General features: G+C 34.8%; 1 long non-coding RNA gene across 1 annotated transcript; it reads right to left on the bottom strand.

Annotated features, from left to right (window-relative positions):
- Positions 1 to 615: 615 nt before the first annotated feature.
- Positions 616 to 1,379, bottom strand: LOC143630773 (uncharacterized). Its single transcript, XR_013153236.1, has 3 exons — positions 1,325 to 1,379; positions 1,200 to 1,238; positions 616 to 1,103 (listed from the first exon to the last, which is right to left on the bottom strand). It is a non-coding gene; the product is annotated as an uncharacterized LOC143630773 (long non-coding RNA).
- Positions 1,380 to 20,122: the final 18,743 nt, after the last annotated feature.

Genomic DNA, 20,122 nt, shown 5'->3' with positions numbered 1-20,122 from the left:
TATTAATTGTTAACTATTTATTCAATTCTTATAAATCATGTAAAATAAAAATAAAAATATAGAAATTCGGTTCGGCTTGGTTTTTATTACACGAAAAAAAATCGAGCCGTTAGTTTCGGTTTTACAAAAACATAAAACCGAACCGTCGGTTTTTGTTTCGGTTCAATTTTCAGTTTGGATTTGTCGGTTTATTCAGTTTTAGATTGGTTTTTTTGGTTTCTTTGCACACCCCTACGAGTTCTATCCATATGAAAGTTTCAAAATTTGTTAGATTCTTGCAATACTTTCAAATGACTAAACAGTCTTAATAAAATATGCATTGTTGAAAACATATGGGCTAATCATGTAAGAAAACCACCACACCTTCAATCCAGTATATCAGAAATGATGTTAACATCTTTCACACTCCCAATAATACCCAAAATGCCTTTCGAGTAATTGCCATAAAGAAAGAAAGTTATATTACCTGTGCAAGGTAGTACAAGTATTGAAGTACAAGAAAGTATCTTGAATTGATTGTTATTAGTTGAAAAAAAAAACGCAGCAGCAAGATGGTCGATGTCAGCAGCCTAAAAAAAGTCACTCGTACTAAGCAATCAATAATTTTAGAAGGTAAACAAATAAAAGGTGTCGTTTTACATATTAATACTTGTCATATAAACGAACCAATCGTTTAACATAGTGGGTGTAAATGACTAATAAGTTGACCAAAGCCTAGGCTCAACTCGTTTAACATAAGGGAGCTATATTTCTAGAGCTCATATTCAACTCATGTGTATTTTCGGACCTGAACTCGGCTTGGGCTTCACTCGTTTATTGTTTCAGTTACTTGCTTATATATTTATCTACAATTTTAAAACTTAATGTTCATATTTAAAATTACAGTTTTAATAAACAATATATATTATCTAACTATTTTTATCAAAACTTAATATAATAGTATGTACATCCAAAGGTGCAATGAACCAAAGTTACAGATATAATAAGCTTCTTTAGACTCGTCAAAAATCACAAACCTGATCAACGTCAATAAGTGAAGCCCGTTTACTCTCGTAACTTGTCGGGTAAGCACATAATGCAAATATGCATCATAAGCAATAAACCTAGAAATAATAAATTCCATAACATGTGGTTACAAAAAATGAATTTATCAATAAGAGTAGATTTTTTGGACTTTTTAAAAATGGGCAGCCACATACCTCGCAACAGAGTGATTCAAAGAAGAGTTCAACATCTGCCTGAGTAACTCGATTTAAAAAAAATATAATTATAACCATTGTTAGAAAAACATTCATGTATAGAATAAAAAAAGTAAGGAATTTACCTTCCTATCGAAGTTGATGTAGTAAATGGTTCTTGCACACATTTCCCTCTCGTCTTCAGACTATAATATCAAATATTTATAAGTTAAAAGAAACTAAGTTTATGTTGTATAAAGAGTCAATACGGGCCGACGATGGGTTGATCGGCAAACATTTTTTTGTACACTCAAACATCAAATGCACTCAATCAAATGATGAAATTGAACAAATGGGTACACATAATAACCCTAATTTCAGATTTGGGAACCCAATATAATAAAACAATTAGTAATGGAGTTTTGAGTTATAGATTGAGACCTATGGTGATCTTACGTTTTTTCTTTTCAGTAGGCGGAATCGACAAAGAGCTTGAAAAAATCCAGCATCGGCAATCATCCATGCAATCCTAGATAGTATCAGTTGGATAAGATGATTAATACAATTGATTTAACGTCTCAACAAAGTGCGGTAACGGATGAGGGTCAGTCGGTTGAGATGCCCGTTTAATAGTATTGATTTCATATTAATTGCAATTAACTATGTCGTCGGAGGCAAGCCTGAGATGAATTGGAAGGTCGCCGGCTATGATTTCATTAAATTTAACGGTGTCTTCTTCGGTGGGTAACAATTACCATTTTGTCCATCCAATATGTTTTATATGTAATATAGATATAGATATAGATATAGATATAGATATAGATATAAATATAGATATGAGAGAGGTTAATTACTCGGTTTGAATAAGACCCCGTGTAGCGTAGGCCATTCTCAATATATTATTTCAAAATAACTAAACGATATACACAAAGAAAAAGAATGTAATAATGATATGGACCTTGTTTCTCATGCACATGGAGTTTTGGAAGCTTCTAATTTTCCATGCACATGTTTTTATTATAATTATTTGTTTTTGTTTAATTATGGGAAAGTGGTGTGGTGTTCCTAGAATAAAGGATGGTTGTGGGTGGTTAGCACTCCATAGCCTGCCATGTATTAGGTTAGTGGGTGGTGAAGTAAGTTATTTCTTTGGTTTGTAATCTCCTTTATAAGGAGAACGTATTTCCTTTTTATTATTATGAAGTAGAAAATTGTCTCACACATTCCTTCTTATTTCTTATCTAGTCTCTCACTCCTTTCTTGATTAGCAAATCTGCTCGGATCATATCAGTGGTATCAAGAGCCAAAGTTGATCCACCTCTATGGATACTCGAAAGAAAACCAATGCCGAGTTCCAACAAGAGACTAGCGACCGGTTGGCTCAACATGACTCGATGTTTGAGCGAATTCTAACTCAAATGCAAAGTCTTACCGTGGCGGTGCAGGCTCTACGGAAACAAGATTCTGGCCGGTCACCAGACTCATCCTCCGGTGGTTCTGTGGTTAACACCACCAAGCCCTATCTCAAACTCCATTTTCCTCGGTACAACGGAGGGGATCCGACTGGGTGGCTGTATCAAGCCTACCAGTTTTTTGACTTCCAAAAGGTGATTCCAGAAGACCAAGTTCAATTGGCTTCATTCCATCTTGACAGAATTGCTCTACAGTGGCATCGATGGTTAACCAAGCACTGGGGACCTTTAACGTGGGTCGAATTTTCACAGGCTGTATTAGCCCGTTTCGGGCCGACCGAGTTTGAAAACCCCTCTGAATCCTTATCCCGTCTCAAACAGACCACTACCGTAGCTGTTTACCAAGAGGCTTTTGAAAAGCTATCCCACCAAGTCGACGGTTTGCCGGAATCGTTTTTGATCGGTTGCTTTATTGGTGATCTCAAGGAAGATATCCGTATAGAAGTGAAGCTCAACAACCCGAAGCAACTACATAAGGCTATCGGAATAGCCAGATTGGTGGAGGACAAAATGAATCTGGGTCGCGAACTTTCTTCCGCTAACAATACCTCAAACCCTCTTTCAGTTAACCAACTGCCCAGTTCCACAACACAAGGCATTTTGGGTCCAGCCCCAACTCAACAATTAGCACTGCCGGCTCCTAATCCCGTTAGGCGACTCACAAGTGCGGAACTAAGGGACCGTCATGCCAAGGGTTTATGTTACAATTGCGACGAAAAGTATAAGCCGGGTCATAAGTGTACTAAACCGCAGTTGTTTATGATCAATGACTCGAAGGATGAATCGTACCACCTTGAGGACAAGGTGTGTTCGAGTGGGGTGGAATGATATGGACCTTGTTTCTCATGCACATGGAGTTTTGGAAGCTTCTAATTTTCCATGCACATGTTTTTATTATTATTTGTTTGTGTTTAATTACGGGAAAGTATTATGAGAAAGTGGTGTGGTGTTCCTAGAAGAAAGGATGGTTGTGGTTGGTAAGCACTCCATAGCCTGCCATGTATTAGGTTAGTGGGTGATGGAGTTAGTTATTTCTTTGGTTTGTAATATCCTTTATAAGGAGAACGTATTTCCTTTTTATTATTATGAAGTAGAAAATTGTCTCACACGTTCCTTCTTATTTCTTATCTAGTCTCTCACTCCTTTCTTGATTAGCAAATCTGCTCGGATCATATCAAATAATTAGTCATATATGTAGTCAGACATTCACAGTTGTCGTCATTGAGAAGACTTTAGACAGAGAAATTAAATGTAATGGATGATAGATATAGAAAAGTGGAACGCTACTAAACTTCCCTAAAATAGCAAACGAAAACATTTGCGTGTTTTGACACTTTTAAACTTTAGATTTTATATGATTTAAGACTTTTTATCCCTAAAACGACACATGCATGACGCATCCATGTATTTTAATTCTCTGATATATTTTGAAAGTATTAATATTAATTTATTTATACATCAACTATTGCTTTACCCGGCACATGTATGTAAAACTCAAGCTTTGACGGTCACAAACGTTGAGGTGGTAAGTTGAGATGAATTCGGTTGGTTTTGGTTACGTGCTTTAATGTACCGGAACTAAAACAAAAAAAATTATAAAAATTGAGGTGGACCAATGAGGTGGCATCGGTCGGTAAACTCAAGTGTTAGTAAAAGCCAGCCGTTGTCGATCCAAGAAGTTGAAACATGGAGTCTACCCAAATTAGGTTGGTTTTCCTCACATTCGTTATGGTACCGGAACGTCTAAAAAAGTTTGTTTTACGTTCATTACGGTAATATAACTAAAAAAAACCCAAGCGTTGGCATCGCGACACCAAAACCCTCAATTATATATATTAGTAATAGTAATAGTAGTAGTAATAGTAACTAGGTTATTAACCCGTGTACGACACGGGTGGAAATATTGAAATTTTCAAACAAACGCATGTCATTTGAAAAGAAAACATAAGTTATTATATGTTATTCGGGACGACAACATACTTTAAGTTGCAAATAATATTGGTATGAAAACCAATTATTGTGAAATACAAAGATAAACCCAAAACAACATTCAAATTACAATATTTGAAAACATTATCAAAAGTTAAAAATGTAAAATTCATAAGCTACTAAAAAGACTTCCTTATAAATCATATTCATTCTTTATTTGTAACTTTGTCTTCCTTGTTTAATATAAGAATTTTAACATCACTCTTTACTCTTGATAAAGCTACATAGAGTTGTCTTTGTGTAAACACCAGGTCTTTGAGATATATGTCAACTCTTGCTAGAGATTGACCTTGACCTTTGTTAATGGTCATTGCAAAACAGACTACAACCAGAAGAAACTACATTCTCTTCAATTTAAATGAAAGTTTCTTATCTGAAGATGAAGATGTTAGACCACAACGAATTATATAAGTTTGATAACCAATATTAGTACCTGAAAATCTGAAATAACTTTTACTACAACAAAACACCTACCCAAATCAATTACTCGCAATCTAGTTCCATCACACAAACCGCTCTTCCGATCCATATTCCTTAGTAACATTATTGACACTCCAACTTTTAGAACCAATCTATGAGTCAAAATAGCTTTGGTCTTTTTAATTTTATTTAGCATAATGCGTTTATGAAAATTTTTAGTTCAAATTAAAATATAAAAAAATAATTGGTATGATCTTACTTTAAAACAAAAAAAACTGATTTTTTATATGGACCACAACTAAATTTGTAAATTTTGTTGCAAAGTATGGAAACAATATAAATTGAGTTAACCAAATATAAGTAAAAAAATAATTGGTTATATATAAGAAAATGAAAAGGTTTGTTGAGATTGAAGAGTATAGAAAGTTTTAAAAGTTTGTTGCTAATTGGTCAAATTCCGTATTTAATCAGGTTTAATTATGTTATGAATATTGAGAAAAAATTAAGATACAATCATCAAAAAGTGTTAAACGAAAACTAAAAAACAAACATTTAAAATCACCATTTAATGTAAGAATTAAAGTGTCTTGACTTTGAGATCATTATTACCATGTGTCTTTGCCCATTCTTTAATCTACAGGCAATCATCAAAATTTAAAAAGACAAAATGTTAGTTGCTTCATTTATAGCTACATATTCACTCTTAACCTCATAAACTTATAGATCATACTTCTTGTTCAATACTTCTTGACCTTAATTAAAAGTTTAAAATATAGATTTATAGGATTGTATAAAAAACGAAAAATACATTAACTAATAATTAATTTTTGTTTACCTTAATAAAAAATATGAAAATTATAGAAATTTCAATAGAAACATAAATATACTAATGAATAATTAATTTTTGGTTAACAACTAAAACAATTAATTAATAATATTAATTTATTGGTTACCTTAATTAAAACGCGTTAATTAAAAAATATAATAAAGACATATTAAATTGGTCAAATACATTAAAGATTCTATAATGTACGTGACCACCGAATTATTAACTCTATAATCTATTTTTGTAAACTTAATATAAATGGTCATAAATTTGAATTTCAAAATGATTTAAATAAATATTTTTTATTATACACTTAAGGGATTTAGTTGAAATTGACATTAAATTCATAATAACTTGCAATATTTAGAAGAAACTAATAATTTTTTTTTATTTAAGGCATGAATATTGAATAATTATGAAATGAGTTTATAATTCTGAATGGTATTCAAAAAATTAAAAAAGGTTGAAAAAAATAGTCAAATTAGGAATGAGAATTATGTTTAAATATATATGTGAATGTTATTTAAACCTATTTAATATAAATGATCAAATTGAATCCAATCGTTAATTTATTCAAATTGTTGTTATTTAAACATATTCAATATAATGTTATTTAAACCTATTCAATATAATTGGACTTTGACCAACAACAATATAAGATTGATTATCTTACTATAGATAATTTAATGTCTATAGACTAATCAACTAAATTTCATTTTCGGATTATATAATAATCAGTTGAATTACATAAATTGTGAAAAATAAATAAACACATGAATACTAACAGAAATATAAATCAATATTAAACAAAAATAAAAAACATCTTATCAAACAATCATCAATCCATTAAATTAGCTATATCAAGTTGGGGACAATTACCTGAAATGATAAAATTAAATATTAATATTAATATCACATAATAAATAAATTACAAACTATGGAAGATTTGAATAACGTGAAAAAAATGTAAAATTGATGTTATAATTTACAACCGGAAATTTGAATTGCGTTACCGGAAAACGAAATAGTGAAGATCTCCACTGAATATTCGATTTTGATATATAACCTAAAGAATTATAAGAAAAAATAATATAATTATTATATGAATACAAACAAAAAAGGAAAAAAAAAATAATTGTAATTGATATAAAACCTTACCGAAATAATATGATAAGAGTATCAAATAAAGTATGAAATATCTTAGTATCAAATCAATTGCTTGTTAGCTCCATCTTCCTGGTGGTGAAAAAAACAAAACAAAACATTAATTTCTGAACAATAACACTTTTAACCACAAAACTAAAAAACAAAATAAATGATATAAACAACAAAAATATAAACCTTAGAAACAAAGAAAATCGTTTTAGCTCAATTTTGTGTGATAGTGTAAGAATTCTTGTGTGAAAGTGAAGTATTTATATATAGTTCATAGTAAAGGATTGAATTTTGGGAGGAACAAATAAAGAAGGAATGTATATACGAAATTAATTAAAAACATAAAATTAGGAAATTCAATTACATTATATCATGTATGAAAATTAGGGAATGATGATTAAGGGATTTTCAAAATTTGAACTACTAAAATGTAATGTTGTTAAAGTATATTATAAATACAAAATAATTCAATTCAAATCTTTAATTCTAGACTATATTTAAACATACGGAATTAACTTTTTAATGTGGAAAAATAAGTAACTAATTTTTTTATTTACATGAATATAATTAATCATCAATCAATCAATTAAATAAGTACCGTATATCTTGAATGATTATCAATTACCGTATATCTAATATCTAAAATTATAATCAAATATGATATATTTAAATTATGAATCATATGGTTGAAATTTATAAAAAATAGTCAACATAATATAATTAATAAGCATTTGTATAAAAAAGTAACTGATATAAGTTGTGTAAAAATAACTAAGTAATTTCTTTTTTTATGTAGTAACAATAACAAAATTTTAATATAATTAAACACCAATTTAAAAATTGAGTCATTGATATAACATATGGTAAGTAGTAATAATATATAAATTAACATATATTTCAAATTAGAATCATCCTCATATATTAAAATCTTTGATTGACTAATTTTGAATTAGTCGATCGATCAAAATCTGTATTTATAATAACCCTTAAGGATGCTTAATCAAAACCTTAATCAAATGATATATCATAATTTATTAAAATAAAGAAATTCCGTAATTAAAAAATTCCTTAATCAAATGGAAAATTTATCCCTAATTTACGGAAATTGATTACAGAAATTATTTCATAAATATAAAATTAGAAACAAATATAGTAAAGTTAAATCCGTAATCTCTATATATTAGGTTGTTTTATATTGAATCCAATGAATGAAATATCAATTAATTATCTCAAATAAAATAAACCTGGAAGGAAGCCTGATGATTAAACTGACCGGAGGTAACGTTGATGGTGAGCACCTTCATCGACGGTGGACCGTGATTTTGACAGATAAATGAATTGAAGGTAGTGATAGGTGAAACATGATGGAACCATCAATGAGAATGGAGGCGTGAAAGAGGAAAATTGATTTGGGTTTTTAGGTTAAGTTATATTATAGTATACAGAATAATAAAGATAACATAAATACTAAAAATCGTAATTAATTATTAAATAAATTGGTTAATATATTAAATTAAACATTAAGTTAAAGTTAAAGAGAATCATTATTGAGAACTGATTGTATCTTATTTTAATTTAATTTTGATTTATTTTATTCAAATGAAAATGAGAGAGGTGGTAAATATAGATGAAAAGTTTAGGAAACAACCAATAGGAAGAATGGAAGTTGAGTTAAAGTCTATTCGTTTAATAGCATATATAGATATATAGATAGTAAGGGGCATTTATATATATACTCTTCATAAGTTTCCTTATTACATTTTTGCCAAACCCATAAAAATCAATTACATATTCCACTCTCTAAACCATATATTACATATCTCCCCATTTTATTAAAATTAGCTAATTAAATAAATCTTTTACCCTTAACGAACTACTCTTTTACCGAGTCGGTGTTAAGGCGAATATGTCAGGTCATTAACGGTTGTCATTGAGAAGACTTTACACTTAGAAATTAAATGTAATGGATGATAGATATAGAGAAGTGGAACGCTACTAAACTTCCCTAAAATAGCAAACGAAAACATTTGCGTGTTTGAAACTTTTAAACTTTAGATTTTATATGATTTGAGACTTTTATTCCCTAAAACAATACATGCATCCATGTATTTTACTTCTCTGGTATATTTTAATTTTAAAAGTATTAATAATAACTTTATTTATACATCAACTATGACCTATTGATTTACCCGACGCATGTATATAAAACTCAAGCTTTGGCGGTCACAAACGTTGAGGTGGTAAGTCGAGGTGAATTCGGTTGGTTTAGATTACGTGCTTTATGTAACACCCCCAAAGTATTAGACTAAATTTGATAACTTAGTAAAGTTGAAGGATCAAAATTATTCTCTAAAATAAATAAGGAGAAAATTTAAATAAAGAAAATAAAACCATTCTATATGGAAATAAAAATATCCCATAAATAACGTTATCTTATGTTAAGGATGTGGAATAAAGAAATTCCATCCCACATGGAAATATGCAAGAAAGTGGAAGTATTCCACTTGGGTATAAATAAGGAAAATAGAATCCATCCCACATGAAATGTAGTAAAAATTAGGAAACCCTTTATAAAGAGATAAAATTCCATATTAATATTCTATTATGCCAAATAAGCACCCAGTGGTCCTAGAGGAGGGTGCGAAACACCTGACGCGCAAGTGCACGAGCTTGGGCATTGGGCGATGGGCGCAATAAGGCGCTTTGATGGCGCACTTTGCACTGGAGTTAGACCCAGAAGTGACAAGCTAACAAAAGACAATGGACCAAAAGTGAAAGATTGAATTCAGGAACCCATCGCGCTACGCGATGAGCCCAGAAACACAGGTCATCGCGTATCGCGATGGACCTTGATGAGTCAGCGGACACATGTCAGCAAGTGGTATGGCGGCGTAAAATATACGGCGCCGCGATACGCGGCTAAGGAAGAGGACCCATCGCTTATCGCGATGGGATCCAAAATCAGCTATAAAAGTGGGGGGGGGGGGGGTCACGGCTCATTCGTTCCACACACCAAACCTCTCTATCTACAATATTTTCTCTCACTACCTCGATTTCCGTGACCTGGCCCGACAATCGTCACCTCGTAATCTGTGCCATATACCGACAATACCTCGAAGTGCGTACCACCCGAAAATAACCCGGCAATCTATCTCGAAGTACGTGCACAACACGACTACCACCATATATCGCCTCGTTTTGCATGCCAAGCATCGTTTTGTGTGCCGAGTATTGTAGTGCGTGCCAAGCTCTGAGGATCCAACAGTCTATGCTCTAGAGCGCGATAGAGAATGGAAGTGCTGCTCGATCAATCTTAGTAATAGAACTTCGAATACCTCGTAAGGTAGGGGTTCTGCCTAAGTCATTATGTTATTATTATATTATATGGCTTAGACCATAGTTAGGGGTATAGCCCAAATCTTGATCATAATTATGTTTACATAAACTTTAAGCATACAAAGGATTTTAGTAATGTTTCATTAAAATTAAGAAACACATATTTTTTCATTCATAAGGATATAGTCAGAATATAGTTTCTTCACGATTAAGAAACGTAGCATTTCATATACAAGGAATATAGCTAAAACATTGTTTCTTCATAATTAAGAAACATAAGATTTTACATTCAAAGCTAGCAGTCAATGAATGTTTCTTCTTGAAGAAGAAACAGATTATAGATGTTTCTTCATGAAGAAGAAACTCTACATATGATTTGTAAATAAACAGAAAGACTATAGGTCTAAATATTTTACTCGAACAAATGATCAATCAAGGTTTAAAGCTATCAAAACTAGACTAAAGGTCTATAGCCGGATCAAGAGACGATCCAGGTATTTATATAAACCTATTTTATAGGTCAATCATCAATCAATCAATCAGTCAAGGTTTCAAATGCACACCGACGGTATAGGTGAATACGCTAACCTTTTCAATCAGTCAAAACATATTTATACTTGATAAGATGAACGGGTGTTTGTCTTAACGAGTCAGTCAACGTTTATATGAGATTACGTGTTCTCTAAAACGTTATAATACAAGATAGAAAATAAAATCAACTCAGACCCAGTAAACATGTGTATGGATCCATACATAACTGTTCAGTTTAAGCCATCAAAGGCTAAGTGGCGGTGGACTAACAGTCATAACTAGTTCTCCTTACAGGGGCTACTATAGTTCGGGGGAACACTTGTGTGTGTGTAGGGTAGTGGTACAAAGCCCAGAAGTAGAAATGCTTCTGCTAAGTGTACAGAAAACTATAATTGTATTGCAATCGTCATTCAAATATTTTATAGAGTCTTACATGTTCACCAGCATATCGTTGACGTATTTTTCCCCACATTTAAGGGAAACAGATTTGCACATGTGGCAAGGAATTTAGTGATTCATGAAGATAGACACTCGCAAGGTAGAGATGACTCAATTTTAAATTGTTAAAAGATTATAAACAAGATTGAAACATGATTTATAAATCAAACACTCGGGTATTTATTATCCGAGAAGCTTTCAAATAAATTAATATTTTATTATAACCAAAGTCTTCCGTTAAAATAAACCGCAACTCTGATATATTTACAAAATAGATACCAACTATTGGTCATACACCTAGGCCCTAAGCCGGGGTGTGACACTTTAATGTACCGGAACTAAAACAAAAAAAAATTATAAAAATTGGGGTGGACTAATGGGGTGACATCGGTCGGTAAACTCAAGTGTTAGTAAAAGCGCCAGCCGTTGTCGATCCAAGAAGTTGAAACAACGAGTCTACCCAAATTCGGTTGGTTTTCCTCCCATTCGTTACGGTACCGAAACGTCTAAAGTTAAAGTCTGTGTTCGGTCGGATTTCATTACGTTCATTACGGTACTAAAACTAAAACAAAACTCAAGCGTTGGCATCGCGACACCAAACCCTCAATTATATATATATATATATATATATATATATATATATATTAGTAATAGTAAGGGGTATTTACATATATCCCCTTCATAAGTTTCCTTATTACATATTTGCCCAACCCATAAAAATCAATTACATATTTCCACTCTCTAAACCACATATATTGCATATCTCTTTATTTCATTAAAATTAGCTAATTAAATAACTCTTTTACCCTTAATGAACTACTCTTTTACCGAGTCGGTGTTAATATACGAACATGTCGAACGCTAATAAATCTAATTAAATTATATCATTTTAATCATTAGCAAATATAAAATGTTTATTATCTTATATATATTCACAAGTTAATGTTTGGTACAAGTTATGTAATCTAACAATTATTTGGTCTCAGAAGAGTTTATTAGTCATCTTTCCCATTTACACTTGGCTTGTACTTTTTTGATTCCATTAAGTCGTCAAGAAAAATGTGTCATCTTTGGATTCATTGACCGTATCTTATAAGACTCTAGCACTTCTAGTTCTCTGTTGTCAATATTTATACCAAGTTCTTGAGTCATAACATGATTATAAATTAAAGTTAACCTTTGGATACCAAGACTACCTTTCTTTAGGGTACTAGTAGCCTCATGCTTATTCACATTGTTTTAGCAAGTACCAAATCAGTATCTAATTGCCTTACTTTATTAGGTGTGTTCATAGGAGTCTCAACAATATCACCATACCGCCTTATCATTTACATTTGAATCATCTTCCAAAATCTCAGGCATTTCATCGAACAACTTAAGGGCATGATCAATTTCTATGAGTTGAGAAGGATATTGTGCCCTGAATTCTTTTCAACATCACTCATCAAACTAAATTTGTGATGAACATAAAATGAATTTACCTTAAGGTATGATAGTATAATATTGTATGGATCCAAACCTGCAAGATCTAGCGCGAAACGACGAGCCGACACCCTAAACAGTTAAGGTCACGAGATCCTGATGGAATCGGGTATAAACCGATCAAAAGATAAGCTTAGGGGTTACCCTAGCTCAGATCTAGATCGAACGGGACGAAAAACGAGTGATATATCGTTTTTCAGGCGAAATCCTGGTTATCCGGCGATGACGGCACCGGAAAACGGTGTATGAGGAATGTCAGAATGTCAGCGAATGTCTCTGACCAAACTCTAATTCGTTAACGAAAAAATAATGAATTAGCAGCAATTCGTTGTGCCCATTCGTTAAGGAAAAACAATGAATTAGCAGCAATTCGTTGTGCCCATTCGTTAAGAAAAAATAACGAATTAGCAACAATTCGTTATGCCCATTCGTTAAGTAAAAATAACGAAAGAACAACCATTCGCTATGACAATTCCTTATAATAAAGAGATAACGAAGGAGCCTCCTTCGTTAACGAACTGGATAACGAATTAAGTTTGAAAGAATGATAGAAAGGTCCCTAGACTTAAACAAGAATGATTTAATTACATAAGAAGCCCTGGACTTTGTTAATTAATGAAAGATACCTTAAAGGATTAATGGGTTGACAATAAAATATTATTAAAGAATTCTAATGGAAAATTGTGTTAAGACAGTTAATGAAAATAAATTTTTTCAAGTTGAGCTGGCAGCTCGACCCCAGCCAGGGGCTCTGCCCCTTGGACCCCGCTAGGGGCTGCCGCCTATAGAACCCCGCTGCCCATGTATGTATGTGAATAGATTGAAACAGTTGGCTTGAGAGAAGGATACATGGCAGGATTGAAGGGACTGGCATCCAAAGAAGTTTTGTCATGATGTTTTATATAAACTATTTATGTTATGTTTTTAAGACAAGTATGATTGTAATGAATGTTGGAAGTTTTATTTATTCGGCTAAAGTTTTAATTAACTATGATATTAAGAACTGTGTTTATGAGTAGATCCAACGCCAAAGTAGGGCACCATGGACAAGGTTATCCGAATTAGCGAGTGCGGTTCCGACCAAGAAGTGGGTAATGCCACCCAGTCATTCGGAGATGAAGTTATGTACTGGTGGGAGTCGGTAGAGCAAAGGAAGACTCATAAAGAGATTAAGTCTTTGAGGTGGGATGACTTGAAGGATATGGTCATGAATCATTTTTGTGCTGATGCTGAGGTCGAGAGGGCTGAGATGAGGTTTTTACATCTGAAGCGGATAAGATGACACACCGCGAGTACACTACTGAATTCAACCCCATGTCGAGGTTGGTGCCTCACATGGTGAACACTGAGACCAAGCGAATCAAGTGCTACATCATAGAAATGGGTCGATGGTTTATGACAACCTGACAGTGGACGATGTGATGGTGGAAGAGAAGAAGGATAAGAAATGGGTCGCTCCTGTCAAACGACCCGGTACTCAGTTGTGGAACCCTAGGGATAAGAAGCAGAAAGTGTGGGAGAAGAGGTCTTGCAAGACTTGTGGTAAGATGCAGAATGGTGAGTGCAAGTGCGGTACTGGTTCTGATGTGTGTCACAAGTGTGGAAAGTCCCATGGTGAAGAATGCAAGTTAGGGTCAAATGAGTGTTACAAATGTGGAAAGTTGGGGCATTTTGTTCTGGATTGCCATGCAAAGCCCGCATGTTACAGGTGCGGTCAGACCGGTCACCTAGCAAGGGCTTGCACTGGCGGTGAAGTTGGAGGAAGCAAGAAGAAAGATGCTGAACAAGTGAGGTCGAGGACTAGGGCCTACATGCTGACTCAGGAGCAGGCCAAGCAGATTCCGGATGTTTTGACAGGTACGTTTCTAGTAAACGGTATTTTTGCTTCAGTACTGTTTGATTCGGGTGCAAATAGAAGTTTCGTAGCTACACCGTTTAGTAAGATAGCGAAAATGAAATGTTGTCGTGTGCTTGAAACCTTTATAGTCAAAACTGCTAGTGAGACCTCGATTAGAATAATGAGAATGGTTAAGGACTGTAAGGAAGATTTAGAGGGACGTGAGTTTCCTGTTACCCTATATGTTATGACCTTAGGAGGGTTCGATGTAGTTTTGGGGATGGATTGGCTATCTGATTTTGAGGCTCCGATAGTGTATAAGAGTAGGTTAATAGGTTGAATTCCTTGGATGGTGGTACGGTGACGGTTTATGGTGACAAGGAAAGTTCTGGGCTTAATGTCATTTCAATGATAAAAGTCGAGGGTTTGTTAAGGCGAGGGTGCGATGCCTTCCTGGCGTATGTCGTCAAAGCTACGGCTGAGACGAAAAAGTGAAAGATGTTCCTATTGTGTGAGACTACCCAGAAGTGTTCCCCGAGGACCTTCCGGGGTTGCCACCGAAGCGAGAGATAGAATTCCAGATAGACTAAGTATCAGAAGCACAGCCCGTCGCGAAAGCATCTTACCGCCTATCGCTATCCGAAATGAAAGAATTGATGTCCCAACAACAAGAACTCCTCGATAAAGGTTTTATAAAACCGAGTGTTTCTCCGTGGGGCGCACCGGTGTTTGTTAAGAAGAAGCATGAAAGTATGAGGATGTGTGTAGAATATCGTGAGTTGAACAAGCTTACGGTGAAGAACAGATATTCGTTGCCACGGATTGATGATTTGTTTGATCAAATACAAGTTTCGAGTTGGTTCTCTCGAATAGACCTTAGATCAGGCTATCATCAACTGAAAGTGAAGGAGGCATACATATAAGACAGAGTTTCAGATGTGTATGGACGCTACGAGTTTCTCGTGATGTCGTTTGGTCTAACGAATGCTCCCGCAGCATTTATGGATATGATGAATAGGGTATGTCGGCCGGTGTTAGACAAGTCAGTTATCATTTTCATTGACGACATATTGATTTATTCGAAAAGCAAGTGTGACCATGCTGAGCGTCTAAGAGAAGTATTGGAGGTTTTTAAGGAAGAGAAGCTGTATGCTAAGTTCTCGAAATGCGCATTCTGGTTGCGTGAAGTGTAATTTCTTGGTCACGTGATCCATCCTGAAGGGATTGCTGTGGACTCAGCTAAGATTGAGGCTATAATGAATTGGAAGACTCCACAGAACCCGACTGATATGCGCAGCTTCTTAGGGTTGGCTGGCTATTATAGGAGATTCATCGAAGGTTCTCCAAGATAGCCACACCATTGACCGAAATGACCCTGAAGTCTATGGTGTTTAGTTGGGGTAAATTTCAGGAAGAAGCTTTTGAATAATTGAAGAAGAGACTCACGCAAGCTCCAATCCTTACTCTACCTGATGGTGACGAGGATTTGGTTTTTTGTACTGATGCCTCGCATCGTGGGTTTGGTTGCGTGTTGAAGCAACGAGGAAAAGTGATAACTTATGCGTCCAGACAGTTGAAGGTTCATGAGAGTACCTACCCAACGCATGATTTAGAGCTAGAAAAAGTAGCGCATGCTCTCAAGATATGGAGACATTATTTGTATGGTACTAAGTGTACCATTTATACGGATCATAAGAGTTTGAAGTACTTCTTTGAGCAAAAAGAATTGAACATGAGACAGAGAAGATGGTTAGAGTTGATAAAGGACTACGATTGTGATATCAAGTGCTACCCTGGTAAGGCGAATGTGGTCGGTGAGCAGTAAGTCGTAAGAACGAAGAAGTCATTGCGACGGTGAAGTCTTATAAATTGATCATTAACTCAGATCTCTTTGGAGAAATCATCGAGGTGCAGTCTGAGGTACTCGTAGATGTAGGATTAATGAAGAAAGAAAGAATATTTAGACAAAAACACGAGCTGATGGATAACACTCATGGTGTGAATACTAGGTTTGACCGTATGTAGATTCCACACCAGGGAGATCTTAGAAGTCGAATCCTAGATGAAGCTCATAAGTCGAGATACTCGATTCATCCGGGATCCACCAAAATGTATCAGAATATTAAGAGGGACTACTGGTGGCCGGGTATGAGGAATGATGTAGTAGATTATATCAGTAAGTCCTTAACTTGCTTGCAAGTCAAAGCGGAACATCAGAAACCTTTTGGGAAGATGCCGCCTTTAGAGATACCTGAATGGAAATGGGAACACATCAGCATGGATTTCATAACTAAGCTACCGCGTACAGCTAAATATCATGATACCATTTGGGTGATTGTGGACCGTTTAACGAAAAGTGCTCACTTTCTGCCTAACGAGAGGCCATCTCGTCAGAAACGTTAGCAAATGAGTTCATCAAGGAGGTTGTGGCTAAACATGGAGTGCCATTGTCGATCATGTCTGATAGAGATACTCGTTTAACCTCGAGAATCTGGAAAAAGTTCCATGAAGCTATGGGAACAAGAATGAACATCAGTACGGCGTATCATCCTCAAACGGATGGGCAGTCTGAAAGGACTATCCAAACCCTTGAGGATATGCTACATGCTTGTGTTTTAGACTTTGGAGGAAGTTGGGATGATCATATGCATCTGGAAGAGTTCTCCTATAACAACAGTTACCATTCAAGTATTGGTATGCCACCGTTTGAAATGCTACACGGTAGACGTTGTAGAACCCAGTATGTTGGGGAAAGATTGGTCAGAAAGAGATTGGAGGCCTGGAAGTCGTGCAAGAAACCTCGACAAGATTCGATCAAATCAAGGCAAGAATGAAAGCTGCTCAAGATCGACAGAAGTCCTATGATGATAAGCGGCGAGGACCAATCGAGTTTAACGTTGGTAAGAATGTGATGCTCAAGGTCTCGCATTGGAAATGAATTATTCGTTTTAGGAAGAGAGGAAAGCTGAGTCCAAGGTACATTAGACCGTTTAAGATTGTTGATCGTGTGGGTGAAGTGGCTTACAAGCTAGATTTACCAAAAGAGTTAGAAGGAATTTATTCTACCTTTCATGTTTCTCACTTGAGAAAATGGCTAGCTGATGACACGTCACATGTGCCATTAGTAGACATTGAAGTTGACGAACAGTTAAACTACGTCGAACAACCCGTAGAGATCGTTGACCGCAGGGAAAAGCAGCTTCGTCGTAAAGTTATTCCTCTGGTAAAGGTGATATGGAAACATCGCAAGGGATCAAATGCTACCTAAGAAGTTGAAGAAGAGATGCACAAGTTTTATCCGAATTTGTTTATGTGATAGTTATGTTTCGGGGACGAAACCTCTTTTAAGGAGGGTAGACTTGTAACATCCTGTTTTCTCGTTTCGGTTAATAAAATAAAATATGAGTTATTATGAGGCGGGCTAGTGTTGGGCTAAATAGATATGGGTAATGGACTTGGATTAAAAAGGAAGGAATAAAAGACCATGGGCTTAAGCCCATGGCTCATGATATATAAACCTTAATTAACCCATAATCCATTCATTCCACTCATTCCATACACCATCAAAAACACACACTTAAGCTCTCTCTCATACTTCTCTCTTTCTCTAAACCGAGACTAAGAAGAAGAACTGATCCCGACCCGAGGTAATGATAGTATGATATTGCATGGATCCAAACCCGCTAGATCTAGTCGCTAAACGACGAACCGACACCCTAAACCGTTAAAGTCACGAGATCCGAATGGAATCCGGTATAAACCGATCAAAAGATGAGCTTAGGCGTCACCCTAGCTCATATTTGGATCGAACGGGACGAAAAAACGGTGGAAAACGAGTGAGATCTCGCTTTTCCGGCGAGATCCCGGTTTTCCGAAGACGACGGCGCCGGAAAACAGCATACGAGGAATGTCAGAATGTCAGAGAATGTCTCTGAACTAACCCTAATTCGTTAACGGAAAAATAACGAATTAGAAGCAATTCGTTATGCCCATTCGTTAAGGAAAAACAACGAATTAGCAGCAATTCGTTATGCCCATTCGTTAAGGAAAATTAACGAATTAGCATCAATTCTTCATGCCCATTCGTTAAGGAATAATAATGAACGAACAACCATTCGCTATGACAATTCGTTATAATAAAGAGATAACGAATGAGCCTCCTTCGTTAACGAACTGGATAACGAATTAAGTTTGAAAGAATGACAGAAAGGTCCCCTGACTTAAACAAGAATGATTTAATTACATAAGAAGCCCTGGACTTTATTAATTAATGAAAGATACCTTAAAAGATTAATGGGTTGACAATAAAATATTATTAAAGAATTCTAATAGAAAATTGTGTTAAGACAGTTAATGGAAATAAAAATATTTCAAGCTGACCTGGTAGCTCGACCCCAGCCAAGGGCTCTGCCCCTTGGATCCCACTAGGGGTTGCCTCCCATAGATACCCGCTGCCAGGGGCGCTGCCCCCGGACCCCGTTCATTGAGGGTTATAATTAAACTAGAAACACGATATGAGTAGTGATAATTAATTGATACGTGTAATTGTTATACAGTTAGTCGCGCACAGCTAAAGAAAGGAATAACCATTAACACTGAACGTAACAAAGTTCAGGTGAGTTTCTATCCCCATTTCCTTGTTATATTTTCGGGGCTGTGTGCATACTCAATGTGATTAGTTAATATACTTACCTTGAGTGGTAAGTGTATGCATGGATGATATATGTGATTGATACTATTTTGTGAATATGAATGAAAGCTTGTCGGTTCGTGAACGATCTTCGGATATTGCACGTATCGTCAAGGAAGGTAAGTGTTAGAATATATATAATTATGTATGTATGAACGATAAAGCAGGGTATGTACGAAATTGTATGAATGTTAGCATGAAAGTATGGTAGAGTGAAGGTAGGGAACATACCCTAATAATATCTACGAATGAAGGGAACAAACCCTAATAATATCTGCGAACGAAGGGAACAGACCCTAATAATATCTGTGAATGTAAGAAACAGTCCCTAATAATATCTGCGAATGTAGGGAACAGACCCTAATAATATATGCAAAGGTTATAGGACGAAACGTATGTATATATGTATGTATGAAAGAAAGAATGAAAGTATGAAAGTACGAAGAAAGGTAAAAAGCTAAGTATGTTATATGTATCTTCGGATGCGTATATAAGTAAGTATATAGATGTATTGTTTGTTACCTGTATTAACTAGAACTCACTCAGCGTAGCTGACTTTTAGTATGTACGCATGTGAATAGATTGAAGCAGTTGGCTTGAGAGAAGGATACATGGCAGGATTGAAGGGACTGGCATCCAAAGAAGTTTTTTCATGATGTTTTAAATAAACTATTTATGTTATGTTTTTAAGACAAGTATCGAATGATTTTAATGAATGTTGGAAGTTTTATTTATTCGGCAAAAGTTTTAATTAACTATGATATTTAG

The sequence above is a fragment of the Bidens hawaiensis genome, unplaced genomic scaffold (genome assembly GCF_021521415.1).
Source record: "Bidens hawaiensis isolate Kalapana, Puna unplaced genomic scaffold, B.hawaiensis_p1.1 tig00005823_1, whole genome shotgun sequence".
NCBI lineage: Eukaryota > Viridiplantae > Streptophyta > Magnoliopsida > Asterales > Asteraceae > Bidens > Bidens hawaiensis.
This window is presented reverse-complemented; position numbering and strand designations above follow the sequence as displayed.